The following is a 21,626-nucleotide window of genomic DNA, read 5'->3' on the forward strand; positions in this document are numbered from 1 at the left end:
TGTAATAAGAAAAATACACTGTATAGAGAATTCATAAAACTAAAGACTAAAGAGGCAGAAAATAGATATAAGAAATACAAAAATAGATTAACTAATATTATACGGGTATGTAGGAAGGAATATTATAGTAACATATTATATAATAACAAAAACAATATTAAAGGAATATGGGATATATTAAATAGGATTATCAAAAATGGTAATAAAAAACAGTTACCCTCAGTATTTCATTGATAATAATGTCAAGAAGGAAAATAAGGATGAGGTAGTCAACGGTTTTAATAATTTTTTTGTAAATATTGGACCAAGCTTGGCAGAAAAAATTCCCGATTCCCAACCTGAGGATTGGGATAATAATCTCATAGAAAGAAATCCCTGTTCAATGTTCCTCACAGCAGTGGATGGAAATGAAATTATAGACATTGTGAATAATTGTAAATATAAAACAACTACCGATTTAAATGAAATTGATATGGTGGTGGTAAAACAGGTCATTGAATGGATTGTAGAACCATTAACATACATCTGTAACTTATCATTTCAAACCGGTAAATTTCCCAATCAAATGAAAATAGCTAAGGTTGTGCCGCTGTATAAGACTGGGAAAATTGAAAATATGGTTTTGACAGAAACAAATTATCATTAAACTTAAGTAAAACAAAATACATGTTATTTGGCTATTGTAATACAGACAAACAGGTTCAGTTACAAGTCGAGGGGGTAGATATTGAAAGGGTACATGAAAATAAGTTTCTGGGGGTGATAATAGATGATAAGATAAACTGGAAGACTCATATAAAACATATACCAAGTAAACTGTCAAGAAGCATTTCAGTTCTAAACAAAGCGAAACATATTCTGGACCACAACTCACTCCGCATTCTTTACTGCTCACTGGTTTTACCATATTTACAGTACTGTGCAGAGGTATGGGGTAATACTTATAAAGGTACAACACAATCACTATCAGTAATGCAGAAAAGAGCTATAAGAATTATTCATAATACTGGCTATAGAGATCATACAAATCCACTATTTTTACAATCCAAATTCTTAAAATTCACAGACTTGGTTCATTTTCAAACAGTACAAATTGTGTATAAAGCAATAAACAATTTACTTCCAGCAAATATTAAAAATATGTTTTTTAACAGATCAGGGGATTACAGTCTGAGGGGGAAATTTAATTTAAAGCATCAGTGGGCACGAACAACATTAAAAGGTTTCTGTATTTCTGTCTGTGGGGTGAGGATGTGGAACAGATTGGGAGTGGGGCTCAAGCAATGTCCAAGCATGAACCAGTTCAAACAGCGGTACAAAAATATGTTTTTTTCTGGGTATAGGGAGGAGGAAGGGTAGTGAGGGTTAGGGTGTTTTTGTTTTTTGCTTCGGCTTGTAAATATATAGTATTTTGTATGTAAGTAGGTATGTGTAGGTGTATATTTATGTTTGTGTATATATATGTGTATATATGTATATGTGTATATATGTGTATGTATATGTGTATGTATGTTGATGTGTGTATGTATATATGTATGTGTATGTGTATATATATGTATATATATATATTGATATCGGTTTAGGTGTGTAGGAATCTATGTGTATATGTGGCAAAGGGTATTACTGGTTGTGGGGAAGAAGGGGTAGGGATAAATAAGATGATGCTTCACCCTACCCCTTTTCGGACATGTTGGGTACACAGTAGGAACTTTTTTGTTGTTGTCTTTACTGATCTATCTTGTAATTGTTGTTGTATCAAAATGTTCGAAATAAACAGTTTTCATTCATTCATTCATTCATACTATTCAAACCGAGTGAAACCTCAGACCAGTTACACTGACCTGAAGTCATGGGAGGCCAGCACTTCTGTGTAGTACATAATCTTGCACTTGTAGGAGGAGACCTGCAGAGAGGCCAACACGTCATCCACCCGGGGCAAGTTGGAGGCAGAGCAGGCCGGGGCACTGTGGAAGCACCACTGGAGGATGTAGAATCCAGGCCACCGTGTGATGTGGGAGCCCTGCTCCGACATGAACAATCAATGTAAGGCTGCAGCTTGAAACTTGTGAAAACTACTTCCACGTGTTCTCCAACCTGGATGCTCTCCCCCTCCCTGCAGGTGAGGGCCGTCTCCACCATGCTGTAGTCCAGACCCAGCACCCAGCTCCTGTCAATCAGCTGTCCACCAGCGCCCCCTAGTGCCGTAATGCAATGAGCTCCAAGAAGCTGAGGGGCCCTCTTGGAATGGTAGATATTGAAGGTCACGTTACCTTTAGAGACGTCAAAGTCCCACGTGATGACAGAGGAGGCCTCTGTGATCCTGATCAGCATCTGAAGGAGGATGTAAGCTGGTGAGTCAGTGTATAAAAGTAGCACAATATTCACACAGTCTCCTTTCTGAGAGACTGCAATGTGGATTTATTCCAGCTGGTGGCACCCTAATCCACATATTATACAGTTCTGAACAGATTTATTGGCACCCCTGAATTTTAACCAAACAATATTAATTTATATATCACTTTCCAATTACATTTACAAAGCACTTCCCACATTAAAATAAAATAAACCACCACACAACAATGCAGCCTTTTAATACATAAACAGGAACTTCTCTCAAGTGGCAAATTTAAAAATTTAAATATTAAGATTAAAATTAACATAAAACATTAAGACTAAAAAATGACCAACAGAAAAGTCTTCACTGTAGTTTTGAAGACTTCAGTGAGCTCACCTGTCCGACTTCAGTCTGCAAATTATTCCACATTATGCAAGGGCAAGCTAAAAAGGCTCTACCATCTGCTGTTTTAACATATAAAACATGTCAAATCTATGTAGGCTGGAATCTCCCATGTGATGTCTTCTTTTAAAGAAAATCCTTCCTTCACTGAAAAAAGAGACTAATTGAACCAACTTGTTTCAATTGGTAACATCTAAATTAATTAAGCTGTTTAACCCGTTTATGCATGTTTGTTTGTTTTTTTACAAGTGCAAAAAGTTGCATTAGTAACATTTTGATTTTTTATTGTGAGTACAAAATGACAGTGATACACTTTGGCAACAATTGTTGCCAGTGGGGTAAAAACAGATTAAACTTAAGTTTGTAAGTTAGAGTTAATCTAACTTACAAACTTAAGTTCAATCAACTTAATTCATTCAGGTGTTACCAATTGAAACAACGTTTTAAGTTGGTTCTTTTTCAGTGTTGTTCCACTCCACAATGAGCCTGTATGATGCAACACACAGTTTCTCCAATCACAGCACCAGAACACTGTAAGTTCTTCAGAGCTGACTGGGTGTCTTGGTGGCTTTCCTCATAAGTCTCCTTGCATCAGGATTCAGTTTTTGGGAACTGCCAATTCAAGGCAGATTTACCATACAGTTTGTGCTTCTTAATGATTGCTGGAAAAGAAATCCAAAACATATTCAGTGATGTGGAAATGTTCATGTGTTCATTCCCTGACTGGTCTAAACAAAACTGGCTGTAAAAGTGATTACTACTGTAAATTCAACAAAAAGAAAATATTTACATCTGTATTTTGACTATTATATATGAAAGCTTTTCAATAGCTTTGGACATTTTAATAAATATTCCAGTTGTAGAATTACAGTTAATCTGTATTGGTTACTGAACATATTTCGAATTGTGCACACAAAATTCAGGGGTGCCAATAATTCTGACCACACGCATTTTAATTTCTACAACCTTAACTGATTTATTCGTGTTGATGGTGAACAGTTGAGGCTGTACCTCATATGGGGCTCCTTTGAAGATGCTGGCGCTCTTATAGATTGTGTCGGTTAACAGACAGTTCTCCTCACTCTCCAGCTCCTCTGCTGTCCTGTACAGAGATTTGGGGACCATGCCACCTTCAGGGACATCACACTGGAGAACACAAACAATAGTCACACAAAGTGTATTTTGAAGTAAATTTAATCTGGAGAAAAAACGCATGACCATAACACAAAATTAACACCAACCGGACAAAACTCACCATGCAGTCCCCTCCTAAAAAGTCAGGGATGAGCTTCCCTGTCTATGTAGTCCACCAGACCCCCTGGACCCTGGTAATTATTTCCAGCATAAACCAGGAACTTCTTACGGGTGTTTTCATCAATCAGGGGACTAACCTGGAAACAAGACATTATGTGTTCACTCAACCAGTTGAAGTTTCAGCTACATATTAGTGCAGTGTATGACTGAAAACAATCTTTCAAATGGGGATGCAAGCACCAAATTTGGCACAGATACACTTTAGACATTACCCTATTGAAAAGGCTGGTGTCCACTGGAATTTTCAATAGGCAGCCAGGTTGGGGTCAGTTGAAGATTTACACAGGGGCCAAAATTAAAAGATGCTCCAATCATATTGAAAACTATACCACATTATTTGTCTGATCACAGAGATTCCAAAAAGGTATAGTTTGGGACTATGTATGACTGAATGCTATGGAGTTATGGGGTAAAAACAGCAAGAATGGTGACAAAGGTCAATATTAGTTTGTTAAAGTTGCTCTAATTTTGGAAAAAAAAATTCAAATTATTTGTTGAGTTAAAAGGATTTAAAAAGGAATAGTTTGCACCATGTGCCATGTTAGTTATGTTACAGGGTAACATATGCATTGGGGCACTTATGTTGTGATTTAGTGCTGTATAAATAATTGAATTGAAGTGAAGGTCATGTCTGCCACGTGTGTTTACTGGCTTGCTGCTCCTTTGCAGATTTCTACCAAACTTTGTATATCAGTGGACACTGATGCACAAATTGCCCTTAAAGAATTATTTTGGCAAAGGTCAAAGTCAAGGGATTTTATTTTCAACCAAGGTCAGCCAGAGGTCAATCATTTAGTTGAAGGTAAAGGTCACTGGGGTCAAATGTCACACTAAGATTCAATCGATGTGCACCTACACTCAAAAACTGATGCATTGGATGAACTCAATTCAATTATGTGCAGGATTTCCATCTAATAAATATATGTAGCCCCAACTCAAATAAAGCACATCCATGCAAGATAATTTAATTTAGTTGGGACTACATATATTTATTAGATGGAAATCCTGCACATAATTGAATTGAGTTCATCCAATGAGCCATTTTTTTGAGTGTAGACATACTTTACCAACTCATTGTGAGGGTTACCTTTAAAATTAAATCAGTAATTCTCAGTGTAACTGCAGCATATTGAGCTCACCAGGGTCCATAGTACTGGAAATATTCTCGGTGCCCTCACTATGAGCAGACGGTCCAGAGTCTCTGGGTAGTTGCTTCCACCACCTCAATAATTTTAAGAGTGTCTTGATGCCTGGTCTCCACAGGTGACGCATGTTAAGACCCTCCAGATCCACCAGACAAGTCCAAGAGCTGACGGGCACAATAACATGCGCGCTGCATCACTACACACCAGCATGTGGCGCTGCACTGCTGCAAAGTGCTGGAGTCATACCGATGGGTTGACCAAAACTTTGGTGTTTTCCTCACAACGGTTTAATCCTTCCTCATTGATGGACAAGACCTGGTTCACAGCCACAAAACATGAGCATTAATACAAGAGGGGATATTAAATAGCTATGACTTTATTCACACTTACGTCAATATATGAATATTTGAACATCTATTCTTATTTTAAGTCTTGCAATATGTTAGAGCTGAAAACAAATCATGAACAGTGGCTCAGAGTAACCACATCAAAGTTGAGTAATCCATGTAGAAACTTTGATCCCAAACCAGAATGGCATGGAAATGAAAAAAGAAAAAGAATAAAAACATATAACAGCAATGTCGCAGTTCTTACATTTACGTGGACTTCTATTTCATTGCAGATATGATGAATCCAAGATGTTTTAGTATGTGTGGTCAACTTCATTTGTTAATACGAGGTCTGTGATAAAAAAAAAGCGGTCCTTTTTATTTTTTTCAAAAAATAAATGGATTTGAATCATATGTTTTTAACGTCAGACAAGCTTGAACCCTCGTGCGCATGCGTGAGTTTTGTCATGCCTGTCGGTGACGTCATTCGCCTGTGGGCAGGCTTTGAGTGAGGTGTGGACTCCCCCTCCCGTCGGAATCTCTTTGTCTGAGAAGCTGCAGGGAGATGGCACGCGTTGCTTTATCAAATTTTTTCAGGACCAGTGAGGGATATCTGTGTGGACACTATTCGAGAAATTCAGCTGGTTTTCGGTGTAAAGTTTAACGGCTGATGAGAGATTGTGGAGTTTCTTTCACTTTAAGCACAGCCCACAAAGCGGATCGGCGCGGCGCGGTCGGAGGTGGTGTCCGTCTGGCTGTTTCAAGCTGAAAACATCCTAATTTAAAGCTCTGTTCACCCAGGACATCGTCAGAGAACAGAGAAATTTCAGAAGAAGCCGGCATCAGGAGTTTACCTGGACATTTCACTGTTAAAGGAGATTTTGTAATGAAAGAACGTGCGGACGAATTTGCCGAGTCTGATCCGTGACGACGTGACAAATCCGTCTGCGCCGCGACATGAAAAACACCTCCATGTTGAAAACCATTTGTAAAATTCAGGCGGCTTTTGATGGCTTTCAACAAGTGAGTATCTGAGAAATTGTTTAACAGCTGGGCATGTTCCAACTTGTCCGTTAAGGTTTCCAACGGAGGTGTTTTTCCTGTGGCGACCCCCCGCGGTCGGGTCTGGCCCGACATGCAAATCTGCCCGCATGTTCTTTCATTACAAAATCTGCTTTAACAGTGGAATGTCTGGATAAACTCCTGATCCTGAATTCTTCTGAAAGTTCTCTGTTATCTCACGACGTCTTGGGTCTACAGAGCCTGAAATTAGGAAGTTTTCAGCTTGAAACAGCGAGACGATGACGCAACACTTACAGACCAAAATCTCTCATCAGCCGTTAAAATTTTTACCGAAAACCAGCTGAATTTATCGAATGGTGTCCACTCAGTTGTGCCTTACAGGTTTTGAAAAAATTTTTATCAAACAAAGCAGCAGTCTCTGAGCCATTCCTAAACAATGAAAAAAATCGACGAGAGGGTGGGCCACTCCTCACTCAAAGACTGCCCACAGGCGAATGACGTAACCGACAGGCGTGAAAAAACTCTTGCATGCCCACGAGGGTTCAAGCATGTCTGATGTAATCACACGTGATTCAAATCCATATGGTTTTTGAAAAAAATAATAAGGTCCGTTACTTTTCTCACAGACCTCGTATACATTCATTCCTCTATTTAAGACCTGTAACATGCCAACAAAAAAGTTTAGATGGGGTTAATTTAGGGCTAGTAATGAGGTAAGAACATACAGTAAATAAATAAATTATGATATCATCAGCATTTATTTGTCTGTCTGTCTGTTTCTTAGCAGGATTAAGTCAAAGCTACTGCACTGATGAAATTTTCACAACAAATGCATATTAGGGAATGGAAAAACCCATTAAACTTTGGAGATGATATGGATCTGGATCCGGATTCTGGATCAAGTTTCACTCTATACAGGCTTTTAAGGATTGCTTTTAGCAGGATTATGTCTAAGCTACTGCACGAATTTTGACGAAATTTTCAACACAGGAACATATTAGGCCATGGAAGAATCCATTAAATTTTGGAGGTGATCTGGATCTGTATTCTGGATCAAGTTTCATTTTACATAGTCTTTGAAGGATTACGTCAAAAGTACTTCAAAGATTCTCATGAAATTTTCACCATGGATACATATTAGGCCATGGAGAACTCCATTAAATTGTGGAGATGATCCGGATCCGAATCCAGATTCTGGATCAAGATTTCACTTTATATAGTCTTTGAAGAATTATGTTAAAACTACTTCAAGGATTTTGACCAAATTTGCACCACAAATAGACATTAGGGCATGGAAGACTCCACTGAATTTTGGAGGTGATCCAGATCCGGATTGGCAGACATCCTAAATCTTTGATTGCTCTTGTTACAAATGTGATGTCAACAAGTGACTGTAAACATGATTAGGCACAAAAGCAGTATCCACAAAAGGCTGAGTCTTTGAGGAGCAAAGATGGGCAAAGGATCTCTAGTTTGTCAACAAATGCTTGAGGAAATTATTGAAATGTTTAAAAACAATGTTCCTCAGAGAATGATTGGAAGGGATTTGCATATTTCTCTCTTTACAGTGCATAAATATCATTAAACAATTCAAGGAATATAAGGAATTTCAGTTTGTGAAGGACAAAGATGCAAGCCTTATCTAAGATCAATTAGACAGCACTGCATCAAGAACCATCATTCATCAATAGCTGATATAACCACATGGGCAAGGGATTACTTTGGGAAAATACAGAGCTACTTTCATAAATGCCACTTAAAACTTTATGCAATATAAGAAACCTTATTTAAACCTTGTCCAGAAATGGCATCAGTGCCTCTTGGCTTAAGGCATGAATGTTGGACCATGATCAGACAAATCAATATTCAAGATGTTTTTTGAAGAAGAAAAAGAAATGGATGCCATGTGCTCAAGATCAAAAAGATGTTTAAATTTTTTCCTTGTTTTAACAACAAAGATAATTTACACTTCCATGATGGCAGCATTCATGCAGAAATGTATTTTGAAATTATACAGCAACATATGCTGCCTGCAAGACAACATCTTTTCCAGGGACAGCCATGCATTTTTAAACAAAACAATGCAAAACCACACTCTGTGCATATTAAAAGGCATTGCTGTGAAACAAGAGGTTGCAGGTGCTGGACTGGTCCTAGCCGGTATCCAATACAAAACGTGTGAAGAATTTTGAAATGAAAAATCAACCGTGTATTGTTGCACAACTGACATGTTTGCGTTAAGAATGGGGTAAAATACCACCTGGAATGCTTCATTGCTTAGTATCCTCAATATCAAAGAATCTTTTAAGTGTTGCGAGAAGGAATGGCAGCATTACAAAGTGGCAAATGCTTCAGTGTCCCAACTTATTTAGAATGTGCTGCAGACTTGAATGGATATATGAATTAACAAATGGAATGAAGTTGACCAGACAAAAGGTGAAATATCTTGTTTTCATACTGCCTGAAATGAAATGTCAGAATCATTGTCGGATCCTCCCCCCTCCCCCTTGCATTCTCTATAGCGTCCCAGCTCTTTCTCATTTGGGATTATAGGAGTACATCATATTTTGTGTGTGGTTCCCCTCTTTTCAGGTACCACAAGTAACTGGACAGCTGCCTGCTCAGCTGTTTACATCTGTGTCTTTATCTCATCATTGCGTTGATGCGACAGCAGATAAAAGTTCATGTCGTCTATTTATTCTGAAGTTCTGCTAGAGGAAGTCAATCTAATGTAACGAGTACAGGAATTTGGAGAAGTGGTAGTCTAAAGGTTAGAGAAGTGGGCTTGAGGCTAGAAGGTCATTGGTTTCAATTCTCTGACCTGATAGGAAAATCACTAAGGTTCAGGTACAAGTGACTTTATTTGTACCAGTAGGTAGATTTGTCTTGGAGCAAATAGAAAAGGGCGTCCATGTTAGTCAGGCACAATAAAAACACTAACAAAGAACATATGCAATAACACAGACACAACCAGTGTTGCAGACATAACGGTCCACCCCTAAAAAACAGTCTGCCTTTTGCATCTGTGCATGCGTCATTTTGGACCACAGCAACACGTCTGAGATGGAGTCTCTTCACTCAAAGCAATTCAAATGGATTAATGGGATTATTAACCATCAGATGATAAAGGTAACCCTCTTAAATCATTCTAAAGTCAATTTTAAGCAGAAACGAGGCGAAATTTTGTGATGCTATGAATGTCCAACGCGCAGTGAACGCATCAGCTAGCGTAGCCACGGCGCTCTGATCACCAGTGGTGGGCACAGTTCCGATAATCCAAAAACAGATAATTATTGAAGATAACTTTCATTATCTGATTATCTTCTAAGATAACTTTAAAGACCATCATTGGACTAATTATCTTCCTATTAATTTTTGTCCAATAACATTTAAACCAATAAACAATGCTGAACAGCAACAAGACTTTTTAAAATTAGTTTAGCACCCACCTATTAAAAGTTATTTAACAGACACAGTTATAACCTTTGCATACAGAAAAGAATTACTTGCATAAAAAGCATTTCAATCCTCTGCAAACAACAGAAAAACAGCCACAAAAAGAAAAATACCCATTTCTTTGAACACCATACTTATATGTTGGTACTATGACCCAAGTCATCCAGAGGCATACATCTTTAACTTATGGTTCAAATTTTAACCAAACTAATTTTGGACAAGTTCTTTTAAAATTACTGTCATGTCTGAAGTTGTATAAAGTAAAAATATCAGATATATGTTTAGTTTTAAAGTAATGTGTTAATTTTTAAGGTTTTGTGAGCAACATGCTCTGCCCCAGCAGTGCATTATGGGTAGGATGATGTAAGGTGAGATGATGTAAGGACAAATGCATTTTCAGACACTCTGTTCAGGCCTCCAAGGACAACAGCATTAAACTCTAGTGCCTAAAACTCTCTTGATATATTCTCTGCATTTATAGACGTTATTTTTTTAATTGCGTTTGTTAAATTCCACGCATTTTAAATGTGAACAGACAGGGATTATCTAGAATTTCTACTGCCATCTAGCATCTACTGGCCAGTAGTGTTCATGGCAGTGTCTGGGGACCAGTAGATGGCAGTGTTCTATTTATTTTGACCCCGGTTATGTCAGATCTAAGGACTTTGTTCTCTCTGCTCCTTTTCATTCTGGTGATTGTGATGCTTTATTTTCTGTTTTTTCTGTTTTTTTTCTTTTAAATGAATGAAATAAATATTAAGAAAGAAAGGAAAGAAAGATGATTGTCAAATCAAATTTTTGCTTTGCAAATGGATATTTTTTTTACAAATGAAGTTAAAAACAAAACACTGCATAATAATAATAATAATAATAATAACATTATTACAAGACAGCTCTGCAGTGTTTGCACAGGTACAGTGCGAACGGTTGGATGCTGCTTGTAGCTTTTAGAATGTTTCTGTGCTGGGAGGGCTGTAATAAACAAGAGCTTCCAGCAGGGGCTGAATGTTGAAAGAAAAAGTATGGTCTTATTGTTTGGGTCTGTTGTTATTTTTAATATATTAGAAGCTATTAAATTTGTTTTGTTAGTAGTTGTAAATGTGCCACAGATATTAGAATTCTGTTATTGGTTATCTGTAAATTCCGATAAATTTTTGGGTGGTTTATTGTTTTATCTTTATCGAAGATAACTTTTCAGTTATCTGATTATCTGTTATCGAAGTTAATTTTTTGGTTTTCTGTGCCCACCACTGCTGATCACTTCCGCTGCCTTTTATGATGAAATAATGCTGAATTTATGTGGAAATGATTGTTGTACTAAAGCTTCAGGTATCTGTTGCTGAGATAGATGATGACTGGGTGCAGTTTGAAGCATAAACGAGGGTGATAATCCGTGAACCGCGTCATCAGGGGGGACCAATTTTTAGGGGGACCGTTCAGTCAGTGACACCCGGCACTCACGAGCTTACTAAACCACTAAAACAACCATCAGGAGAAACCACTAAAAGATGGCCAGCATAAAAATTGATGTGCAAAAGGCAAATAATAAATATAAATATGTGGAAACCCTGCTAAGATTTGTTCAAATGCATAATTGCCGCTTTAACAAAACTACTCCTGTAGCGTTTTGTCCTACACCTTGGGACTTTGAACCTATGACCAGAAGGTAGGAGCTGAAATTCATTAGCCAGAGGGTGGGAGTTATCACTAGTGATGCAGCTGGCTATCCGCTGTAATTGTTTGGTGCACAGGGACTCTAAACTCAGCTGCGACTCACCAATCAGCCGACAGGACCATTTAATAATCTGACCCAGATCACCAGATAAGGTCTTTAATCCCCAAGTTGCATCAAATGTGGAGGCCAGACGCATCATGCTGTGCCAGCTTTCTTATGTAAACTAATATATGAAAGAATAACTGCAGATTCTGATACGAAGTTCAGTGGTTCTGTATCTATCAAAAATTAAAATTCAGATCTGAATATGTTGTCATTTTTATTGCGGTAATTACTGAGATTTTGCTGACTCATTTACTGATTTACTGATTCCATTGAGCTTATTCCTGCTAATTGCAGAAAAAAATCTGTCAAGAGCAAATCGTTGTCAAAGAAAGTACACAAAGACACCCTGAAGGCCACCTTTCTCTAAGACCATCACCTCCCCTTTCTTTCTTGGAAAGTCAGGTTTAAATTACATGGATTTTAAAAATGATTCTTTTTCCTTTTTTCTGAATTTGATCAAAAATGGGTTACCAGACCGAAAGGTTTTTCATTTTTGCACTGTTCACCTGATGTGATTGTCATGACCTTGATATTGAAAGCAGACTCTTCCTGACAAGCTCATGATAAATATACTTGCAACTGTTACATGCTGGATGGAACGGGAATATAAAATCACAAAGATTATTTACCCTTGCACACATATTGTACCTGTCTCAGTAGGACTTCTTCTCCGAGCGCTCGAACCAAACCTTTTGTGTCCATTTGCCCAAGACGCAGCATATACAGAGGACGGCCATCTGAATATTTGCAAAAACAGAGACAGTACAATGTCAAAGAACGGGAAAAAGCCAATGAATGTCTTGGCCGTTTGTGCTGGCCAAATTATTTGATTATTTTTCTGATGCACATGATTTAATCATACTGTAACAGTTATATGCCAAGCACATGCAATAACATTCAGGTGCTATGCACAGAACCAGTCATTTCTTATGACCCCTTCACACATTTTCGATTTGCACATAAAGTGCACATGAGCAAGATCATGCAAAACATGTAGAATCGTAGCTGCTTCTAATGCCACAACACCTGTTGTTACAACTATTTGTGCACTCCAACGGCTGAAAGACAGAGTGTGCACTGTGTGAGCCCATCAAACCCCTCATGGCAGGTGTCGGCCAATTCCAGGTGACACGCACGAACGTCTAACATGCTTGTTTTGGCACTTAGAAAATGTGTGGCCATTCCCACTATTAGCACCAACAGTCAGCGATCACTGTTGTGGATGTGAAATTTGTCTAAGTGCCCCACGAGTGCGACTTTGCAAACAGACACAGTGACACGTTGGCGTGCATTGAACTGACAAGGGGTGTGTCTGCCGACAAGGCGGCTGTTTAGATCTGTGTTCTGGACGTCATGGCTGGGGAACACTACAGTGCTTGTAAGGACATGAACTAACAACTGTCAACTGTGACATGCGTGTGTCTGCTTGCTGTCCTCACATGGACAGACATAAAATCATACATCACTGTTGCAATGGGCTGCAGGGAGCGCGCACACACCATGCACATTGACAGGCTACCGCAGGTGAAACAGACTGTCAGATCATAACACGCAGCGGGCGATCTGAATATCACGTCACCCACGTGAGCTCTGTTCCACATGATGCGGTGTCTGTCCTGCGTTGCGCCGTCCAAAAGACACGAGTGTTGGGCAGGACATGCACGGCTGGAAATGCACCAGCAGATGTGGACATGATGAGAAAAAACTGCTTCTCATTCATGTCATTTCATGACTGTACATCTGTGACCATGGGTCATCTACAGAGGAACAGACCGATCATATTTGTATTGCCCGCTTGATAAGAGGGAATCAACATAATGCAGTTTTTATATGGTGTGTGGTATTTTTTTAAATACGTCCTTCTTTGATATCAGGCATTTTCCTGCACCTTGCACAGGCCAGTGATGGTAGCTCACTGGTAAAGTTTCTGACTGGCAATCAGAGCTTGTGGAAAGTGCGGGTTCAAATCCCATGAGTGACATGTATTTGTATTTATTTATTTTCACAGCTGCAGTGCGATGTGGTTGCACATCGCACTGCTGCTCGCACTGTGTTCCCGTGCACAAAACCATTACAACATGTATTTTTAAAATTTTTAAAAAACATTTTCTTCACAGCAGCTGCACGACGTGTAACCACATTGTGCAGCTGTAGGCACTGTGTTCCTGCGTGCATGAACCGTCGCACCGACATCGTGCACACCTGCCCAGCGCGATGTTTCGTGGTGCGTTCATACGAGCTGCTCCTTCGGGAGTTGCCCTGAGTTGTACATATTCGCACTGTGTGTGAAGGGGTCCTTAGAGATCTACAAATGGTTTGATGTAGGATGGAACACCTAAATATCTAGGTGGTACTCAACAACAGGAAGGTCACATATCAATATTTCTATATGAACACCCATACAAACCAGTAAAAAGTACCCAAATGATAACAGTGAATCAGAATGCACCAAATGCAACCTTTTCTACCAACCTTAAACTACCCTCGGTTAGCATCACAATGTTTACTCCGTCTGCTCTATCTACATTAGCTTGTTGAGGGTGCAGATATGACCATAATTCAGCCACCACAAACACATCAAATATAGACATTAGTGCTGGAGAACAGCGGATAATAGTATTCAGCAACGTGACTGGAACTGCTCCATCACCACAGACTACAAGTATTATTACCTCAGTGCAGGCCATCTGTTTCCTCTAAAATATTTAATGACTTTCATCAGACTTACAGTAAATGCCAATGAACTGTGTTCCACCAGAGACAAGAGGTGCCACTTCATGGTAAAAATTATTATAATTTTATTTCCATTTCATGACAACCCAGGTAATTTGAGCAAATTAGGAAAAGAACAAACAAGCAGTAAGTGAAAGAGAAGAAAATCAGGAAAAAGCTGCCAAACACTTTTTCCACACACGGCTAGCTGTTACCTATCCTTGTGGTCACTGGTTTGTTGTGTCTGGATATGAAAGCGGATTTAAAGAAGAATTTAGCATCCAAATACATAATGCAGATGTGCTGCTGAATGGTTAGAAAGCAAACATCATCAACAAAAATGAACATGTCACAGTTCAGCAAATTGACAAACAGCTAATTACCACAGCTAACTTTTTTGTTTGTGGATTAGCTTTTCAGCTATCTTTGGAAACCACTAACAAACCAATGAGCTTGTGCTAAATTTAGCTCCGCTAGCTTTAAGACAGTTAATGTTTTTGTGAAAAATGTTTCACAGTCAGAACATGTTACAGTGCATCCAGAAAGTATTCACAGTGCTTTACTTTTTTATGTTACAGCCTTATTCCAAAATGGATGATCTTCATTATTTTCCTCAAACTTCTACACACAACACCCCATAATGACAATGTGAAAAGGGTTTGTTTTTTTCCTTTTTAGATATTAGCAAATTTATTTGTTTTGACCATTCGACTGTTTCCGGTTTTCTTCGGGCCGCCACAGCAGATACAGCCAGATCTGCATTGGTAATTGGCACAAGTTTTACGCCGGATGTTCTTCCTGACGCAACTCCAGTTTTACCTGGAGAAACACACACAGCCGCTGGTGTTCCAAAGAGTTCTCCCATCCAAGTACTAACCAGATCCTGCTCTGCTTAGCTTCTGAGATCTGACGGGATCAGGCTGACACAGAGCAGACCGGCTGCAGATTTCTGCAAATTTATTAAAAATTAAAAAAACTAAGTCCTCACGTGTACGTAAGTATTCACAGCCTTTGCCATGAAGCTTTAAATTGAGCTCAGGTGCATCCTGTTTCCACTGATCATCCTTGAGATGTTTCTACAGCTTAACTGGAGTCCACCTGGGGTAAATTCAGTTGATTGGACATGATTTGGAAAGACACACACCTGTCTACATATAAGGTCCCACAGTTGACATTTTATGTTAGAACACAAACCAAGCATGAAGTCAATGTACAAATCTGGGTAAGCATACAGAAATATTTCTGCTGTGTTGAAGGTCCCAAACACAGCACAGTGGCCTCCATCATCTGTAAAAGTTTGAATCCACCAGGACCCTCCGAGAACTGGCCACCTGTCTAAACTGAGCGATTGGGGAAGAAGGGCTTTAATCAGGGAGGTGACCAAGAACCCGATGGTGACTCTGTCAGAGCTCCAGCATTCCTGTTGAGAGAGGAGAACAACTATCTCCACCAGGCCTGTATGGTAGAGTGGCCAGACAGAAGCCACTCCTTAGTAAAAGGCACATGGCAGGCCACCAGGATTTGCCAAAAGGCACCTGAAGGACTCTCAGCCCATGAGATACAAAATTCTCTGGTCTGATGAGACAAAGATTGAACTCTTTGGTGTGAATGCCAGGTGTCATGTATTGAGGAAACCAGGCACCATCCCTGCAGTGAAGCATGTTAATGACAGTATCATGCTGTGGGGATGTTTTTCAATGGCAGGAACTGGGAGACTAGTAAGGATTGAGGGAAAGATGAATGCAGCAATGAACGAAGACATCCTGGAAGAAAACCTGTTCCAGAGCAATCTTGACTACAGACTGGTTGACGGTTCTCCTTTCAGCAGGATAATAACCCCAAGGACACAGCCAAGATATCAAAGGAGTGGCTTCAGGACAACTCTGTGAATGACCTTGAGTGGCCCAGCCAGAGCCCAGACCTGAATCTGATTGAACATCTCTGGACAGATCTGAAAATGGCTGTGCTGACACTCCCCATCCAACCTGATGGAACTTCAGAGGTGCTGCAAAGAGGAATGGACAAAACTGCCCAAAGATAGGTGCACCAAGCTTGTGGCATCATATTCGAAGACTTGAGGCTGTAATTGCTGCCAAAGGTGCATCAACAAAGTATTGAGGAAATGCTGTGAATACTTATGTATACGTCATTTCTTTGCTTTTTTTTTAATACATTTCCACAAAAAAACAATGTTTTTTCATGTTGTCATTATGGGGTGTGGTGAGTAGAATTTTGAGGGGAAAAATTAATTTACTCCATTTTGGAATAAGGCTGTAACATAACAAAATGTGGAGAACGTGAAGTGCTGTGAATACTTTCTGCACTGCAATCTCTCCAGCACGTTTTGCCAAACAGGGAAAAAACCCCTCCATCAGTCCTTCCTGTATTGGCTATCCCATTACCTAATTCATGTTATATTTGTTTTGGCATCAACACTGAGAAGATGATTCATTACCATGTAAATAGTCCCAGTGATGGCTGGGATGACATGTTTATATTTGCAACGAGTCATATATTTCAGTTGCATATTAACACTGCAGTCCACTGCCTCACCTCCTGTTCTCTCCTAACAATTAAGAGGTGGTTGCATTCCTGGTCAAAGTGTGATTTTAATTTGACTCTTACATAACCAGTGAGATGGAAGTGCTCTGTCAGTCAGCTCCTTCTCAGGCAGATTAAAGGAAGAGCATGTAGGGACAAACTGGAGATAGATTTCATAACCTCCTGCAAATGATCAAAGTGAAATTAGTATCGTTTCCCAGTGAGTCACACATCGGAATGCAAGAACCCAAAAATGTTAATAGAAAGGAAATGTTATTGCCCCCACACCCAAAATTGTCCAAACAGTTTTTGTACTGTGCTGTAAATCCATTTAAAATCATATTCACGTCTTTAAAAAACCATTCGATTGTTGGATGATCTGGTACGTTCTGTTGTATCCTTTTATACATTATGCATGCTGTTTTCCAAAGACAGCCACAGATTATGCGATTCTTCAATTTTTCTCATTTGCTAAAACACTAAACCCTGTTGTCTGAACCAAATGCTCAGTTGCCTGAACCTCCTGTAAAATCTTGTAAAACTTCGAATCAGTCATTCTTTGGGCAAAATCATAAGCACTTTTCACCTGTTGAGACACAACTTGCCAACATGTTTTCATTGTGATGCACCTGTGTTGCGTAATGGTGAGCACAGGTGGCAAAAGTCAAACAGTTAAAGCACTGGTGTCAGCGGTTGAACACAACAACTCGAAATTGATCACATTTGTGACCAATGATGTGAGGGAAGAGTTCAGATGCAAAATCCAGTAAGTACTTTTTTCTCTTTTTTTAATGGCGAAAAATGCAGGTGAAAATGAAGATTTAAAGGAAACCATATGAGGAAATGCACAGACTTTCATCAATAAAATGAAAACAGTTTGTTCAAATTCTTTCATATTTTGCACACTGATGGTCCCCTTGACAACCAAGTACATGCTGGCCTCAACTAAACTTTATGGTTTTGGAGATACTGGGTTTTGCATCTGAACTCTTCATATATATAGGCAGTTCAGAGAGCACTGGTTTGTGAGGCACGACAATGGATAGAAATCTGAGAGGAGGAGTTTGTGTGAGAGGTGGTTGAAGTGGTCAACGAAGATACAGAACAGTAATATCTGATGAAATCAGACCTACTGTGATTGACCATGTTCTTGCCTATGGTATGAGCATGAGGGAGGCTGGACAAAGGGTCCAACTAAACATCAGTAGATCCACTGTGTCCACCAGAATAAAAAATGATTTAGAGAACAGTAATGACCTTTTCTGACATTACAATATGTATATGTTGACAGGAATTACTATATGACTATACTATACGAGGTGCACATAGCACTTTTCCTCCACATTCCACTGTTACAGGAGATTTTAATGAAAGACGTGCGGCGGAATTCGTGCGTCAGGACGGAGCCACTGATGGCGCGGAACGAAAGCACCTCCGTGTTGGAAGTCTCACGGGACATGCCCAGCTCTTCCACCATTCGGAAGATTCAGACGGCTTTGGGTGGCTTTTCAGTCGAGTGAGTATCCGAGAAATTGTCGAAGAGCTGAGCATGTCACATGTCCTGTGAGACCAACACGGAGGTGCTTTCGTTCCGTGCCATTAGCGGCTCCGTGGCGAATTCCTCCGCTCCTGTTTTCATGACAAAATCTCCTTTAACAGTGGAATGTGCATCTTGCCATTTCTCTGCTAGTCAGACGACATCCCGGATCAGCACAGCATTCAGTTTGGAAATGATCTGGTTGTTTCAGCCTGTCGATCGCCGCTCGGAGCGCGGCGCGCCCTCCGCCATTGTGCGCCGTCTTTAATCCAGTTGTAATGGTCCTTAATCTGTGTGGTCCCCATAAGATCTTCACCGAAAGCCATCTGAATTTTCCAAATGGTTTCCACCTGGCTGTCTCTCACAGTTTCTGGAAAAATTTGATGCACCGCTGCTCCCAGCCATTCAGACATTTCCCTCACAATGAAAATCCGATGAGGAGGGAGGACCAGTGCTCACACAAAGCCTGCTCACAGGCAAATGACGCAACCGACAGGTGTGAAAAAACTCATGCATGCGCACGAAGGTTCAAGCTTGGCTGATGCAATCACAGATGATTACTTTTTGGACAGACCTCGTATACAATAACTTTTGAACTAATAAAGACATAAAGTGATTCCAAGTTCTAGTGGTATGTTTTCATGGTCAAGGATGTCAAATATACAGGAAAGAAAAGTGTATGTATCATAGTTTTGGTTGTAACACTGAATTGTTGAATAGATCACTGTGCCAAGGAGGGAATCTCTTTAGGGTCAGTGACCCTATGACCTTGGCGGAGGTTTGCACTCTCTGAGTGCTTCTAGTTTTATTATGCTAATACTTACCTTTCATGCTCATCGCTGCTCTTTGATCCTGACAACTGATCTTTCTTCCTAATGCTAACCTTTAATGCTAACTGCTGCTCTTTGATCCTCATCTTTCAAAACAGATCCTTATTGCTGATCTTTATACCTGGTTACTGTCTTTTATGCTGCCTCTTGTACCATTTCTGCACTAAAATTTAACTGGTCCTGCTTTCATTATGCCGCTGCACACCAACCACATTTTTGAATAATTCTACAAGACAAGATGGCGTTGCAGTAATTAGCACTCTGCCTCACAGGATGAAGGTCCTGAGTTCAACCACTACTCCACCAACACCCAGCTGCCTTCTGTGTGGAGTTTGTATGTTCTGTCTGTGTTTGTGTGGATTTCCTCCAAATACTCTAGTTTCCTTCCACCATCAAATCACAAACATTTTTTCTCCTTGTAGACATCCAGCATTTAAAAACAAAACACGTAATAATAATAATAATAAAAACCCTTTAAATTAATATGCAGATTATAAATATGTATGTCTGTCCTGTAGATGGATCATCTTCTGTGACAACCCTAAATGAACATGAGGGGAGGAAAAAAGTTTCAAGAAATTGTTTCAAAATATTTTTCTTAAATCTAATCCTTTAATGAACTGTAGGATTCCTTTGATCTTTTTTTCCTGTGAAAGCCAGCAAAAATGAATAAATAAATAAATAAAATAAAATCATAAGAATGGCCTCAAATAAAGATATACTTGGCTTTGAATTGTGTTTTAGACAAACACAGTTAGGACACAAGTTGCAGCACACGTCTTGAAATCAAGGAAAACTAACAGAGGAAAATTTAATTAAGCTTGGCTAGAAGCATCTGATAAGTTCATAGAAATTAAAGTTTTATGTAAATTGGTTGTCTGCCTGGCCCCGTGCCACGAGGGGCTGTGAACATATTACATGCAAATGAGTTACTGTAAAAACAAAGAGAGAGAGAAAAAAGGTTTCACATTTCTGCTTCCATGAAGCTCAAATATTGCTGAAGAAAATGAAACCAAATCCTCATTCTTTGCAAACTGCTTTTTTATGTTGAAATCTTTGACAGTGCAAACCACAACATGGGTATTTTTTTTCCAAGTCAGAATTCAGTAAATAAACAGGTGCATTTGGTAGAGAACACTGCCCCCTGGTGGATAATAAAGACATCTTCTTGCATTTTACTGACTGGAAAATCGATCTGTATCATAATATACTATATTTACAAAAATATTAAATGCTTTCACATTTGGCTACAGACAGGATATCTACAGACCTTTGAGTTTGTCACAATATCACCACAAACATGAAATACCAACTCCGATTCAGTCAGGACTCTTTAGATCCATTCCAGACAACCACTCGGAGCATTAAAAAAGTGACCTACAAATAAATTTAATCAATGCAATTCACACATACATGATTGCCGTGGGTCTTTTGTTTGTTTTTGTTTTTTAATCTAAGTATGACAAACAGTGTTGACCTTGGTGGCCGCTAGACCTACTGTAGTGGATGTTTTGAATTTGGAGACTTGGGTGAGAAAATGGGAATGTTCTAATATACAAATAATGCATGTTTGAGTGCAATGCTATGAAATATTCTTTCCATTGCACAAATGAAAAAAACATTCATTATTTGTTTTATATAGCGCCTATAATAGATACTTGTCATTTGATATTTTATTAAGAGAAAAGGGACTTACATGTTGAGATGTCCAGACTGCCATCTGCTTTCCTCAGTTCATACAATTCATGTTGTAAAAGAATATAATTAGAATGTGTATAAATGTTGCAAAACATAATTCTGCTCTAACAATAATATTGAAAGATCTCTGAGTGCCCTTCCACCCCTGCACAGTTGTACAATGGTTTAGTCCAGGCGCACAGGCGACAGAACCCCCCCCATCGATCTGCGAATCACTGCTTTGTTGATTCAGTGTTTTATTTCGCTTAATCTTAATTGTTCCCCACTAAAACCCCAAAGAACATATGTCTGTGAGTAACATTTACCTTTTTATGTTAATCTGACCTGTTATGGTCTTCTGAAACAGTTGATAGATGTATTTTATAACTTAAAAACGGGAATGATGCTAACGCATTAGCATGTCTATGGCTTTTCAATGCTGAAGTTAGCATTAAGCTGTTGCAGCTGTCAGCACATTTGTTTTCTGTATAATAATTCATGGCTCAGCGTTTGTTGTCGTAAAAGAGTCAAATGTATTACAGATT

At 39.2% G+C, this 21,626-nt stretch overlaps 1 pseudogene; it reads right to left on the reverse strand.

Annotated features, from left to right (window-relative positions):
• Positions 1 to 1,831: 1,831 nt before the first annotated feature.
• LOC117528087 lies at positions 1,832 to 19,411 on the reverse strand (annotated as a pseudogene).
• Positions 19,412 to 21,626: the final 2,215 nt, after the last annotated feature.

Source organism: Thalassophryne amazonica, chromosome 16 (genome assembly GCF_902500255.1).
Source record: "Thalassophryne amazonica chromosome 16, fThaAma1.1, whole genome shotgun sequence".
Classification (NCBI taxonomy): Eukaryota; Metazoa; Chordata; class Actinopteri; order Batrachoidiformes; family Batrachoididae; genus Thalassophryne; species Thalassophryne amazonica.